Source organism: Arachis hypogaea, chromosome 14, assembly GCF_003086295.3.
Source record: "Arachis hypogaea cultivar Tifrunner chromosome 14, arahy.Tifrunner.gnm2.J5K5, whole genome shotgun sequence".
NCBI lineage: Eukaryota > Viridiplantae > Streptophyta > Magnoliopsida > Fabales > Fabaceae > Arachis > Arachis hypogaea.
Window position 1 is genome coordinate 26,108,033 of NC_092049.1, and position 13,545 is coordinate 26,121,577.

The window sequence follows — 13,545 nt, forward strand, 5'->3', positions numbered from 1 at the left end:
CCAAGCTTTAAGTGGGGGGAGGTCGGTCAGTACTTAACTTTCGGAGGTAATTTCTCTTTCTTAGAACCAATAAATTAGTTATTTTTCTTTTGTTTAGGATAGGATTGATTGCATAGTAATAGGTATTTGCATGCATGTTCTATTTGGTTGAAAAACAATAAGTTTCTTTTTAAGACCCTATTTTTGAAAAATTTCACTAATTTAAATCAAAACTCTTTGTGTTAGAACTTGTTTGAAGATTGTATTTGGAACATAGTTTAAAGCTAAGAACACATGACCCAGTGAGAATTGAGCTTAATTACATGGTTACACTATTTAACCATAAAATTTTTTTATTCTTGTGTGTTTGCTTCTCTATGATTGTAATCTATATTTTGTTCCATCCTATATGTCCAATGTTTAATGTGTTATATGCATGCATATGATTGAGGCCATTATTTTATTAGCTCACTTATCCCAAATAGCCTACCCTTTCATTTACGTTTGTTAGCCACTTTGAGCCTTTTAATCCTATTTGTTCTATATTTTACCACATCACTAACCTTAAGCGGAAAAACAAGTAATACCCCAAATTGAATCTTTGCTTAGCTTAAGATAGAGATTGTGTATCAATTAAGTGTGAGAAAGCTGTGGGAACATGAGTTAACAAGGAAATGTGTTATGTTTTTACATTGATGAATTAATTGAGAATTTGGGTACCTACTCATGTGAGACCAGAAAATTAAAAATCCAGGTGCATTGATAATGTTATGTATATTTTTATGCTTCAAAAAAAATCCAAAAATATTCAAGTAATTAAGTAATTAAATAAATGAACAAGGGGACAAAATTACCCCAATGATAAGTTTAATGAAAAATCAATGCATATGTGATACAAGTTAAGAGAAAAGTTGATGCATGAGTATGTAATGTAAAAGTGAAAATTTTGGGTAGCTAGGCATGATTCTAGAAGTATAAAGAGTGTATGTAGAGGTAAGAGTGTAGGTTAATCAAGGATTCAATTTATAACTCACTTAGCCATATATATACCCTCACCTTTACCTTGGCCCCATTACAACCTTAAAAGACCTCATGATGTTTGCATTAGTATATTAAATACTTGTTGATTGGTTAGGTGAAGAAAAAATCTAGAAAGCATGACTAGGGAAGAGTAGAGTGATTACCCTATACATTAGAGTGACTAGAGTGCATATATACCATCAGTAAGGGTTCAATGCTTGATTCTATATTCCCTGCTTTCATGAGCTGTCTTCTTACAAGTTTACTTGTTCTTACTGTATAATTTGAATTAGTGGAATTTGAGTTATTTTTGTCTTGAAGAACTTATTTATTTTTAACCAAGTAGGCAAAAAAAATCATCTTAGTATATAGTTGCATTCATACATAAGTTGCGTTGCATTGCATTGCATGAGTCTTACTTTTCCCTACTCATTTATTTTATCTCCTTAAGCTAAGCATGAGGACATGCTAATGTTTAAGTGTGGGGAGGTTGATAAACCACTATTTTATGGTTTATCTTGTGTTTAATTGAGTGGTTTCATCAAGCCTTTACCCACTTATTCACATAAATGGAATGATTTTACAATTCCTTCCTAAGTTTGTTCTATGGTTGAAAACTTGCTTCCTAGAGATCTTTAATTTGTATATTTTAATTATCCTTTATTCCATTCAATGCCGTGATCCGTGTGTTAAGTGTTTCAGGCTTTATAGGGCAGGAATGGCTTAGAAATTGGAGAGGAAGCTTGCAAAAATGGAAGGAACACAAGAAACTAAGGAGATGACCAGCGAGCATCGACGCGCACGCATGGCTCACGCGTGCGCGCGACATGAAGAAATTTGCAGCGACGCGTGCGCGTGCTTGACGCGTACGCGTGGATTGGAGTCTGCACAAAAGACGCACGTACGCGTGACAAGAAAATTTGCCAAATGACGCGCATGCATGACTGACGCGTACGCGTGACCTGCGCGATCTGCAGAATTAGCAGAAAACGCTAAGGGCAATTTCGGGCCATGTTTTGACCCAGTTTTTGGCCCAGAAACACAGAATAAAGCCAGGAAACATGCAGAGACTCAAGGGAGACATACACACATTCTCATTAGGATAGTTTTTAGGTTTTAGATTTGAATCTAGAGAGAAACTACTCTTCCTCTAGGTTTTGTTTACATTCATAGTTTCATAGTTTATTGCTTTTGCCTTTGGATATTGAAGAGTCATCACCTTCGTTGAAGATACTATTCTAGTTTGTTTCCTTACTTGCTCTTTTATTTATTCCATATTCTTAATTCTTGTTTAGAGTGGTAATTGGATTATTTTCATGGATTGTTAATGCAAAGGATTACTTTTACTTTTAATTAATTTAAATCTCTATTTTATTTAAATCATTATGTCTCTTTTCTATTCCAAACTCCCAATAACGAAGATGGTATCCATGTCAATAGAGTAGATTCCCTACTTGACATGGGGGTTGATTAAGAGGAGACACTTGAGTTGGAATGCTCAAGTAATTAGTTAAATTGGAAGTTGTTGGCTAATTCTGTATTTACTAACGCTAGACCTTCCTAAGGGAGAGGACTAGGATTTGCGAATAAGAGTTAGCTCAATCACTTGACTTTCCTTTATTTAGTAAGGGTTAACTAAGTGAAAATAACAACCTCTTTGTACTACACTTGAGAAAATTCCAACAAGGACAGAACTTCTAATTAATCATTCTCTCAGTCAAGGCTTTTTATTCTGAATAATATAAATTCCTTTTAATTTTCATTGCACTATATTACAATTATTTATTTTTTGTTAATCAACTCTTAAAACTCTCGAAAACTCCTGATTAATAAATTAGCACCCTTTCTAGCAACTCGTTGGGAGACGACCTGGGACTCATACTCCCAGTATTTTTATTTAAAACTTTTATGACAACCTTTCTAAATTGATGCGGCGGATTTTTGCTGGTTAAGAGCTATACTCGCAACGCTGTTCTTATATTACAATCTCTTAATTGGTCTAATTTCTGCCACGCACCAGGAAGCAACCTCAGAATGAGCAAGCTTGTACTAGGTATGGGAGTCACCATCTGGGAGTCCCGTGCAAGGTCGGATGGGGCTTGTGCTATTCTTGTGGTAAGATGGAGCATAAAGCCTCAAACTGTCCAGAGAAGCAGAAGCAAGGTGCCGGGAGAGCACAGCAGCCTGGTCGGGTGTTCACCACCTCAGCTGTAGGTGCCGAGGGATCCGATACACTTATTCGAGGTAAATGTGAAACGGCTGGTCAAATTTTAAATGCTTTATTTGATTCGGGAGCAACACATTCATTCATTGCATTCGAAAAAGCTAGTGAGTTAAGATTGAAGTTGTGGTTTTGGGCTACGATCTTAAGGTGTATAATGCCACCCATGAAGCCATGGTGACTAGGTTAGGATGTCCGCAAGTTTCATTTAGAGTTAAATAACGTGATTTTGTTCATGATTTGATTTGCTTGCCGATGACCGGTCTTGATCTTATCTTGGGGTTGGACTGGTTGTCTAAGAATCATGTCTTGTTGAACTGTTTTGAAAAATCGTTGTATTTCATGCCTGAGGGGTCGGAAGGACCAGTTGTAGTGAATGGTTGTTATTTAAACTACGTGGTAGTAAACTTTTCGGGGTAGGAGTGTCAGGGCGTTAGGCTGTTAGCTGCGAGTGTGTCGGGTGAGGAACAAAGTTTAGAGAAAATTCTAGTTGTTTGCGAATTTCCTGAAGTATTTCCGGATGACATTGAGGAATTCCCTCCTAGTCGAGAGGTTGAATTTGCAATTGAGTTGGTACCAAGAATGGGCCAATTTCGATTGTCCCTTACAGAATATCGCCTTTAAAGATGGCCGAACTCAAGGCTCAGTTGGAATAGTTAATGAGTAAATGCTTTATCTGCCCTAGTGTTTCTCCATGGGGAGCACCGGTGCTACTGGTGAAGAAGAAAGATGGGAGTATGCGGCTCTATGAAGACTACAGGCAATTGAATAAGGTCACAATAAAGAATAAGTACCCGCTGCCGAGGATTGACGATCTCATGCATCAATTACAAGGAGTCGGAGTTCTCTCCAAGATTGATTTGCGATCCGGTTATCACCAGATAAGGGTGAGAGATGAGGACATCCATAAGACCGCTTTCATGACTCATTACGGTCATTACGAGTACACTGTAATGTCTTTTGGGCTGACGAATGCCCCTGCGGTGTTCATGGATTATATGAACAAAATTTTCTGCCAGTTTCTGGATAAATTCGTTGTCGTCTTCATTGTTGACATACTAATTTACTCCAAGACTGAAGAAGAGTATGCAGAATACTTGAGGACCGTGTTGCAGATACTAAAGGAAAGGAAACTCTATGCAAAACTGTCCAAATGTGAATTCTGGAAAGATGAGGTACAGTTTTCGGGCCATGTAGTGAGTAAACAGGGGATAGCAGTAAACCCATCTAAGGTGGAGGCGGTGATGGATTGGGGGCGACCAACCTCAGTAACTGAGATAAGGAGTTTTCTGGGCTTAGCTGGCTACTATCGGAGATTCATCAAAGGTTTTTCACAAATAGCTTTGCCATTGACAAAGTTAACCCGCAAGGACACGCCATTTATTTGGACTTCTGAGTGTGAGGAGAGCTTTCAAGCGTTGAAGCAAAAGTTGACCACCGCGCCTGTGTTGGTATTACCTGAACCAAATGTACCATTTGAGGTGTATTGTGATGCCTTACAAAAGGATCTAGGGTGCGTGCTAATGCAGCATCAAAATGCGGTGGCTATGCCTCACAGCAGTTGAGAACTCATGAAGTTAATTACCCTATGCACGATTTGGAGCTTTCTGCGGTTGTGTTTGCGCTAAAGGTGTAGAGGCATTACCTCTATGGGTTTAAGTTTCGAGTTTTCTCTGATCACAAGAGTTTGAAATACCTCTTTGATAAAAAAGAGCTTAATATGCGGCAAAGGAGGTGGATGGAGTTACTGAAGGACTACGACTTTGAGTTGAATTACCATCCGGGGAAAGCAAATGTAGTGGCAGATGCGTTAAGTCGGAAGTCGTTGAATGCTGCTTGGATGATGCTTCGAGAAGAGGAGTTGCTCAAAGCATTCGAGAGTCTGAAGATCAGTGTTCAAGAAGTGTCTGAGACTCTGTGTTTGAGTCGATTACAAATCTCAAGTGACTTTAAATCTGAACTCTTAAAGGCTCATCAAAACGATGACGTGTTACCGAAGGTGTTGCCAGCTATTGAGCAAGGGAACAGTGGAGAGTGTCATGGGATCAAAATGGGTTATGGAAATTCAAGGGTAGGATCATTGTGCCAGATGTTGGGACTTTGCGGCAAGATATCTTAAGGGAAGCACACAAAAGTGGATTCTCTATTCACTCGGGAAGTACTAAGATGTACCATGATTTGAAAGCGATGTTTTGGTGGCCGGGTATGAAAAATGATGTGGCGGAATATGTTTCAAAGTGTTTAACCTATTAGAAAGTAAAGATCGAACACCAGAGACCTTCCGGGACGTTGCAACCTTTAGAGGTTCCGCAATGGAAATGGGAAAGCATTGCGATAGACTTTGTGTCGGGATTGCCAAGGACTAGGGCCAGTTATGATGCTGTCTGGGTGATTGTGGACCGACTGACGAAGTCATCTCACTTTCTACCCATTCGGATGAACTATACTCTTGAGGAGTTAGCACACTTGTACATAAAGGAGATTGTGAGACTTCATGGTGTGCCTACTACTAATTTCTGACCGAGATCCCCGTTTCACTTCAAGGTTCTGGGGTGCATTTCAGAAAGCTTTCAAAACCCGATTAAGCTTGAGTACGGTTTACCATCCTCAAACAGATGGTCAATCTGAGAGGACGATCCAAACCCTAGAAGATATATTGAGGGCTTGTGTTTTAGACCAGCCGGCGAGCTGGGATCGGTATATGCCGCTAGTGGAGTTTGCATACAGTAATAGCTACCATGCGAGCATCGGAATGGCTCCGTATGAGGCTCTGTATAGGAGAAAATGTCAATCTCCGCTATGCTGCTATGAAGCTGGGGAGAAAATCTTGTTGGGACCGGAGATGATAGCTGAGACTACTGAACAAGTTAAGAAAATCCGAGACAGGATGCTCACTGTGCAGAGTCGTCAGAAGAGTTACGCCGATCAGAGGTGGAAGCCCTTGGAATTTGAGGAAGGAGACCATGTTTTCCTTAAGGTTACTCTAACAATAGGAGTAGGTAGGGCGATTAAAGCGAAGAAGCTGAATCTTCGGTACTAATGAGTGGATTTTTGATGGTTTAGAATTTCACAAATGAAATCTCGTCGAAGTATAGTTCCTAAACCAACAATAATCCTTTCATGCAAAAATTTTGTTTTTCACAAGTACAAGCCCCTAATTATTCTAATAACCAAAGTATTTAAACCTCGGGTCGTCTCTCTCAAAGGAATTGCAGGTGAGTGTTTTTGTTAGTGGCTATGGACATGTATATTTTGGGGTTTTTGAATGAGAAACAAGAAAAGTAAATTGTAATGGAAATCAAGTAACAAAAAGGTCTTGGCAAGGTTTGGTGGTCAAGGCTCTCCATCCTTATCACTAACCACAATATGATAATTGCAAGGATTAATCCCATTAAGTCATCCCCTAACAAATAAAGGAAAGTCAAATGAGTTGTGTCAATCCGAGTCCATAAGTCCTAGCTATTCGCTAATTGAATTAATGAGAGCTAGAGTCAATGGCTACCAACTATCAATCACTTGGACATTAGTAACTCAAGAATTCCTAAGTTACCTTCCCAAGCCAAGATCATAAAATTCTACCTAACATCCTCTCAAGCATTTTGACAAACACTTGGAAGGTGAAAAAGGAAAGTGATAAACCCATATTTTATGATGTATTTTGTGCTCAATTTAAGTGATTTATTCAATCCTTCACCCACTTATTCATGTAAATTGCATGGTTTTACTTTCCCTTCCTTATTTTATGATATATGTGAAAAAACATGTTTCCTATGCTTTAAAAATATTAATTTTAATTATCCTTTATTACCATTCGATGCCGTGATTTGTGTGTTAAGTATTTTCAGATCTCATAGGGCAGGAATGGCTTAAAGGACAAAAAAGAAAACATACAAAAATGGAAGAAAAACACAAAAATGGAGTTTTGAAGAAAAGGCAGTGACGCGAACGCATGGACGACGCGAACGCGTGCCTAGCGTGAAAATGCAGCGATGCGAACGCGTAGATGACGCGGACGCGCGCCTTGAGCAGAATGCAATTGACGCGTACGTGTGACCGACGCATACGCGTGACAAGAAAAACTCCCAGATGACGCGAACGCGTGACAGACGCCACGTACAGGAATCTGTAGAAAACGCCCCCAACAATTTCTGGACCCTCTTTTCGGCCCAAATCCAAACCAGAAACACAGAATATAAGCCAGAGAATGGAGGAATCAAAAGATATACGTAGAACAACATTCATATTCATAATTTTAGGTTTTAGATGTAGTTTTTAGAGAGAGAGGTTATCTCCTCTCTCTTAGGATTTAGGATTAGGATTTCTCTTATTTTAGGATTTCTTCTACAACCACAGGTTCAGTATTCCTTTAATTTATTTTCTACTTTTGATTATTCCATAACTTTAATTGTCCTTTATCCTTTCAATTTGACTTATGAACTTTTTCATGTTAGATTTGAATATTCTGTTTAATGCAATTTGAGGTATTTCAGTTTATGATTGCTTTATTCTATTTGCGAATGCTTTTAATTCAATTTAAGATATTTTCCCCTTTTGGCTTTGGTTAAGTAATTTATAACACTTGAGTTATCAAACTCAGTTGTTGATTGAAATTGAATTCTTTGCTAGTTAATTTGTACTCCAATAACTCTAGTCTTTTCATATGAATTGACTAGGACCTGAGGATCAAATTAATTTGTCCACTTGACTTTCCCTTGTTCAGCAAGGGTTAATTAAAAGTGGGAGCAGAATCTAATTCTCATCACACCTGATAAGGATAACTAGGATAGGACCTAAATTTCTTATACCTTGCCAAGAGATTTTTATTATTATCAATTTATTTTCCTTGTCATTTGAATTACTTGCCCCTTATATCTAAAAACCCAAAAATATACTATTTTACATAATCAATAATAAATCATATCTCCTTGCAATTCCTTGAGAAGACGACCCGAGGTTTGAATACTTCGGTTATTTATTTTTATTGGGTTTGCTTAAGTGACAACCAAACTTTTGTAAGAAAGGAATTCTTGTCGGTCTAGAAGCTATACTTACAACGCGAATTTATTGTGAAAATTCTAGATCGCGCGAGAGTTTCGTTATTCAAAATGGCGCCGTTGCCGGGAAATTGCAAACGTGTGCCTTATTATTGGTTATTGTAAATATTTTATTTTGCTTGTTTATTTGATTTTATTTTTATTTTTAATTTTTAGTATTTACTATGAATTATCACCCCTATCGCTTTGAGTTTGGTTTCAATGCTGTTGCAAGGAATGGAATTTATAACAGGAACATGCATCAAGGTCAAAACAATCAGAGATGGAAGGAGCCACGAGGATCTTATCAACCCTTTAGGCAACAACACCCTTCAAGATACCATGAACCACAACCATTCCATAATGCATGTCAAGACAATAGGTACGGTGGACCCCTTCGTGACAACCATCACCCACCAAATTACTATGGTCAAAAATCATTCCGAGGTGCATACCAAGATGATAGATATGATGGACCCCCATCATATGCCTATGAACCACCTCCTCAACACAGCTTTGAACCACCACACTCACAAGCCAACTACCACCATTCACCCCCATATGACCGTAATCCATATCCACACCAATTCCAATCCAATTACTCCCAAGAACCATCACCTCCCTATACACTATGTCCATATCCATCACCCCAAGAAATAAGGGAGTTACTCAAGAAAACATTTGAAAAATTTTATGCCACACTTCACCAATTGAATCAAGCGATAAATAGACTACCTTCCCGATGTTCGGACACTCAAGGAATCCCCATGGCTTCATGTGGATAATCTAATGAAGAACGCAGCATGAAGGAGATACTAGCAACCCCAATGGACAGTAAAGAGCACGATTTTGTACTGGAACAAGTAGAGGAAGATGAAATTGTCGAAGAAGAAAAATTGGTTAAAGACTTAGGGGATGCTGAACCCCCATGGGAATCCAAAATTGAGGAGAATTTTGTTAAGAATTTTGCAGTTGACACTAAGGAGGATAGTGCACAACCCCCAAAGCAGGAATCTTATGAAAAACTGGACGGAATAACTCAACAAGCAAGTTTCCTTGATAATGATAATTCCAAACCAAGTTCTCCTAGTAATGAAGTTGCATTCGCAAGTGAATTCTTTGAGATGGAAGAATCTTCCCCAAGTGAATACGAAGATGATGCGGAGGTAGATTTTTTCGCAACCTCCAACTTATGACTTGAGTGATGAGGAAGATATCGAAGACTTGGATCAAGATGTGGTTGAAATTGAAGAAAATTGCAACGAAATGGAAGAATTCACAGAAGAACACAAGGGAGAAAAGCTTGCAAAACCACTGGAAACACATATCCCGAGGCCATTACCACCCAATACTAAATTTAAGTGGGTAAAATCCTTAGCTTTTATCTTTACTTTTCCACTTGAATATGGTTTGCTTGAAACAGATGGCCGGCTTAGAGCTCTTTGTGGCTTTAAGAGTAAAAGAGAAATGGTTCGTGCTCAAGGCTGGTATGCAAGATTCAATAAGGTTCCACGCTTCAATCTGAAGTACAAGGATTAGTTTCGAGTTCAATTGAATGGGTCTCGGAAAATGTTTGGTCATCTTGGTGAGAATGCAACTTCCAAAATGCCCGGCTGGAAAAATATAGATCGAGACGAAGGCGGATATAAAAGCAAAGTTTGGGATCCTGGAATCTATTCTGACATTCAATACCCCGTGAATCTGAGAACCTGTTTGAAATTACTCAAAGGCTTTACATGCCTAGTTTGGGACCCCAGAGGCTGTTGGCATTCCAAACAGTGGTGGAGATTTTTGGATGAATTCAAGCACAAGCCACCATAGCAGGAAGCTCATCAAATGTCCAACTTAAGGACTTTAACTAAAAGTGCTAGGTGGGAGACAACCCACCATGGTATGATCGTTCCTTTTTCAATTTTATTTCATTTTGTTTGTTTTTATTTTATTTTATTTTCATTGAACCTAGAATTATTCATAGCATCTACATTAGCATCGCACACTGCATAACTGCATAAAATAAAATAAAAAAAATCACCCCACGCGAGCGCGCAGGCCACGCGTGGGTGTCGAATGGAAATCGGCGTAAAGATCCAACGCCCAAAAAGTTGGGCTGGAATCGTGCGGCTGGTGTGCCTTTAGCACAAATTGGCCCACGCGTTCGTGTCCATGACGCGAACGCGTCACTCGCACTATGCACATCCCACGCGAAAGCGTGAGCGACGCGTACGCGTCGCGTGGATTTTATGGACCCTTTTGGAAACAGAGAGTTGCGCCAAAATGACACTGGAACTGTGCGTTGAGCACAATTTTTAACGACGCGTTCGCGTGCTTCACGCGTACGCGTCCCTTACCTTTTACCTAATTCACGCGATTGCGTCAACAACGTAGCCGCGTTACTCCCCTTTCGCCCAATTCACGCGATCGCGTGCTCCACGCGTTCGCGTGGATTCAAAATCCTTAACCCTAACCCACGCGAAACCCTACCATTCCGCGTCACCCAAAACCCCCACCCCCCTTTGCAACCTCTCTTCCCCCATTCCCCAACTACCACCACTCCTGGCCGCCTAGCTCCGTCCGCTGCGCCGCACCACACCGCCGACCCCCCCATTCTTCTTCTTTCCTCTCTTCTCCTCCCTTCCCTCCCCCTCTTCCCCTTTCCTCCTCCCTCCATGACCCCACCCCACTGCCGCCGCCCTATTACGAGCCGCAAACCACCGTGCCACTGACAAATGAATTTTTGCCGGTATAGAAATTATCAAATGATCAATCGTAGTATAGTCTAAACCGACGCAAAATCCTTTATCAAACAATTCTACAATCTATATCCGAGAGTACTAGTCTCCCGAGTCGTTCTCCCTTGGAATTGCCAAAGTGTGCATCTTATTGATTTAGTAAGCCTTGTTGGGATCCTTTGAAGGTTTTAGCGAAATAATGAGAAACAAACAATCAATTATCAAAAGACTTGGCTTAGGGTTGGCATTAGAAATTCTATCCTTATAGTCCATTCAATGTTGATAACAATTAGGCCTTGCTTCATTTAGTTATCCCCTAGGTATAGAGGGAGGTCAAATGAAAGCAATCAACTTGAGTCACAAGTCCTAGCATCACCTTATGGGAATCTAGCTTTAGTGCACTCCAAGCCAACTAGCAATCCCTAATTCCAAATCAACTATTGATACAACTATTCAATTTCTTCCAAGGACCAAACCCTATGCCAAGTGTGAGAATTCTACTCCATAGCTAGTGTTGTCATTTTATCAAACATGTGATGAGCAAGAAGGAAAGTCATAGTAAAATGAGAAGAAAAGTCAAATTGAAAGTATTGCAACACAAAGATCTAACAACAAGTCTCAAAGAGTAGCAATGAAAATCCAAAATAGAGATGAAATCCAAAATTACAAAGTTGAATTCTAGATCTATGAGAATTGATCAATTGTATCTACTACTTGAAATTGGAGAAGAAAATCTATGACATGAACAAAGTGGAGTGAGAATTGTAATGGATCTCACTAAAAAGTCATTGAAAATTCAGAAATTAGATGAGGATGAACCCTAGTGAAGCTTGGAATCTCCCTCTTCTTCTCCCAAAAGTGTAACTAACTCTCCTCTCCTCCAAAAATATCTAGATCTAGAAAAAATGAACTAACTAAGTGTCCTTAATCCTTGTTCCTTTGGTCTTCTTAAGCTTTTCCCGCCAAGGTGTTTCTCCAAGAGTGGGATCCTTAACTGCCTCCACGCCTAAGTCACGTGACTTCTTAAAAATCATATTCGCAGATCGGCGCGCACGCGCAAGGTACGCGCACGCGCCGTTGAGACGTCTTGAGATGTACGCGGAGGCGTGATGCACGCGTGCGCGCCCATGAAGATCCTGGCTTAGCCACTTCTCAAGCCGGCTCTTGGCTTTGGCTCTACGTTGCCTTATCCGCGCGGGCGCGCAAGGTGCGCGCACGCGCCCATGTGGAAATCTCCAAAGCTTAATCCTCATGCTTCCTTCCTTTGTACCCGTCTTCCTTCTCTCTTTTGGTCCATTCCTACTCTATATCCTGAAACCACTTAACACACAAGTCACGGCATCTAATGGCATCAAGAGAAGGTTAGAAATGTATCTTTTTTAGTGCGAAGTAAGCATGTTTTCATTCATGAGGCGAAACTAGGAAAGGAATGCAAAATCTTGTATTTTCATATAGAAAGTGTGTGGAATCATTGATAAAACCCCTGAAATCATCACAAGATAAACCCTCAAATTGGGGTTTGTCAACCTCCCCACACTTAGATCCTAGCATGTCCTCATGCTTAGAGAGATGCAAAGAAACACAGAAGACCGAGGGATTGCAAAAGCATAAGACTCATGAAGTGCAACCTACTTATATGCATGCAACTATGACTAGTGCCACTATCCACTTGGTTGGGAGCAAATTAGCTATGCGAGCACATGGGGTACAATGATGGTCAAAGCATAGGACTTGCCACTTTCTAAGCATCAAATGCAATATATGCAACCTTGCATGAGGAATGCTCGCGAGAGCCGGGAATCAAAGGATTGAGCATCGAACCCTCGGCGGAAGTGTTTGCACTCTAATCACTCAGTGTTTAGGGTTTATTCTCTCAATTCTCCCCTAATCATGCTTTCCAAGAATTGTTTTTCATCTAACAATCAACAATTATTCAACGCATGCATACAATTATCATGAGGTCTTTTCCTTAGGTTGTAATGGGGTTAGGGTCAAGGTAGGGTCATATATGGCTAGTGGACTTAGGATTTGAATCTTTGATTAACTTAAACTTTCCCACCTAACCTATATAATGACCTATACAATTAAGTACTATCCTAACTACCCATTCCTCACTTTTCCACATACTCATGCATTTTCTTTTCGTTTCACAATACTTATGCATTGATTCCTCTTGAGCTTCACTTTGGGGCATTTTGTCCCCTTTTTATTATTTTTTTCTTCTCCCCTTTTTTTTTCTTTCCTTTTCTATTTTTCTTTTCTTTTCCATATTGGTCTTCTTTTTCTTTTGTTCTTTTGTTTTTTTCTCATTTTTTTTTATATACAAGAGCGTCAATGCATGAGGTTTTACATTTGATCAATTCATGAGTATGTACCCAATTCCCAATATTTTCAATAATAATACAAAATACCCTTTTATTCACCCAATGTCCCAAGGTTCCCACACTTGAACGATACTCACACACACTAGCCTAAGATAATCAAAGATCCAAATAAGGACTTTTATTGTTTTCTGCTTTAAGGCTTGTAATGTGTTAAATTAAGAACAAAGTGGGTTAATCGT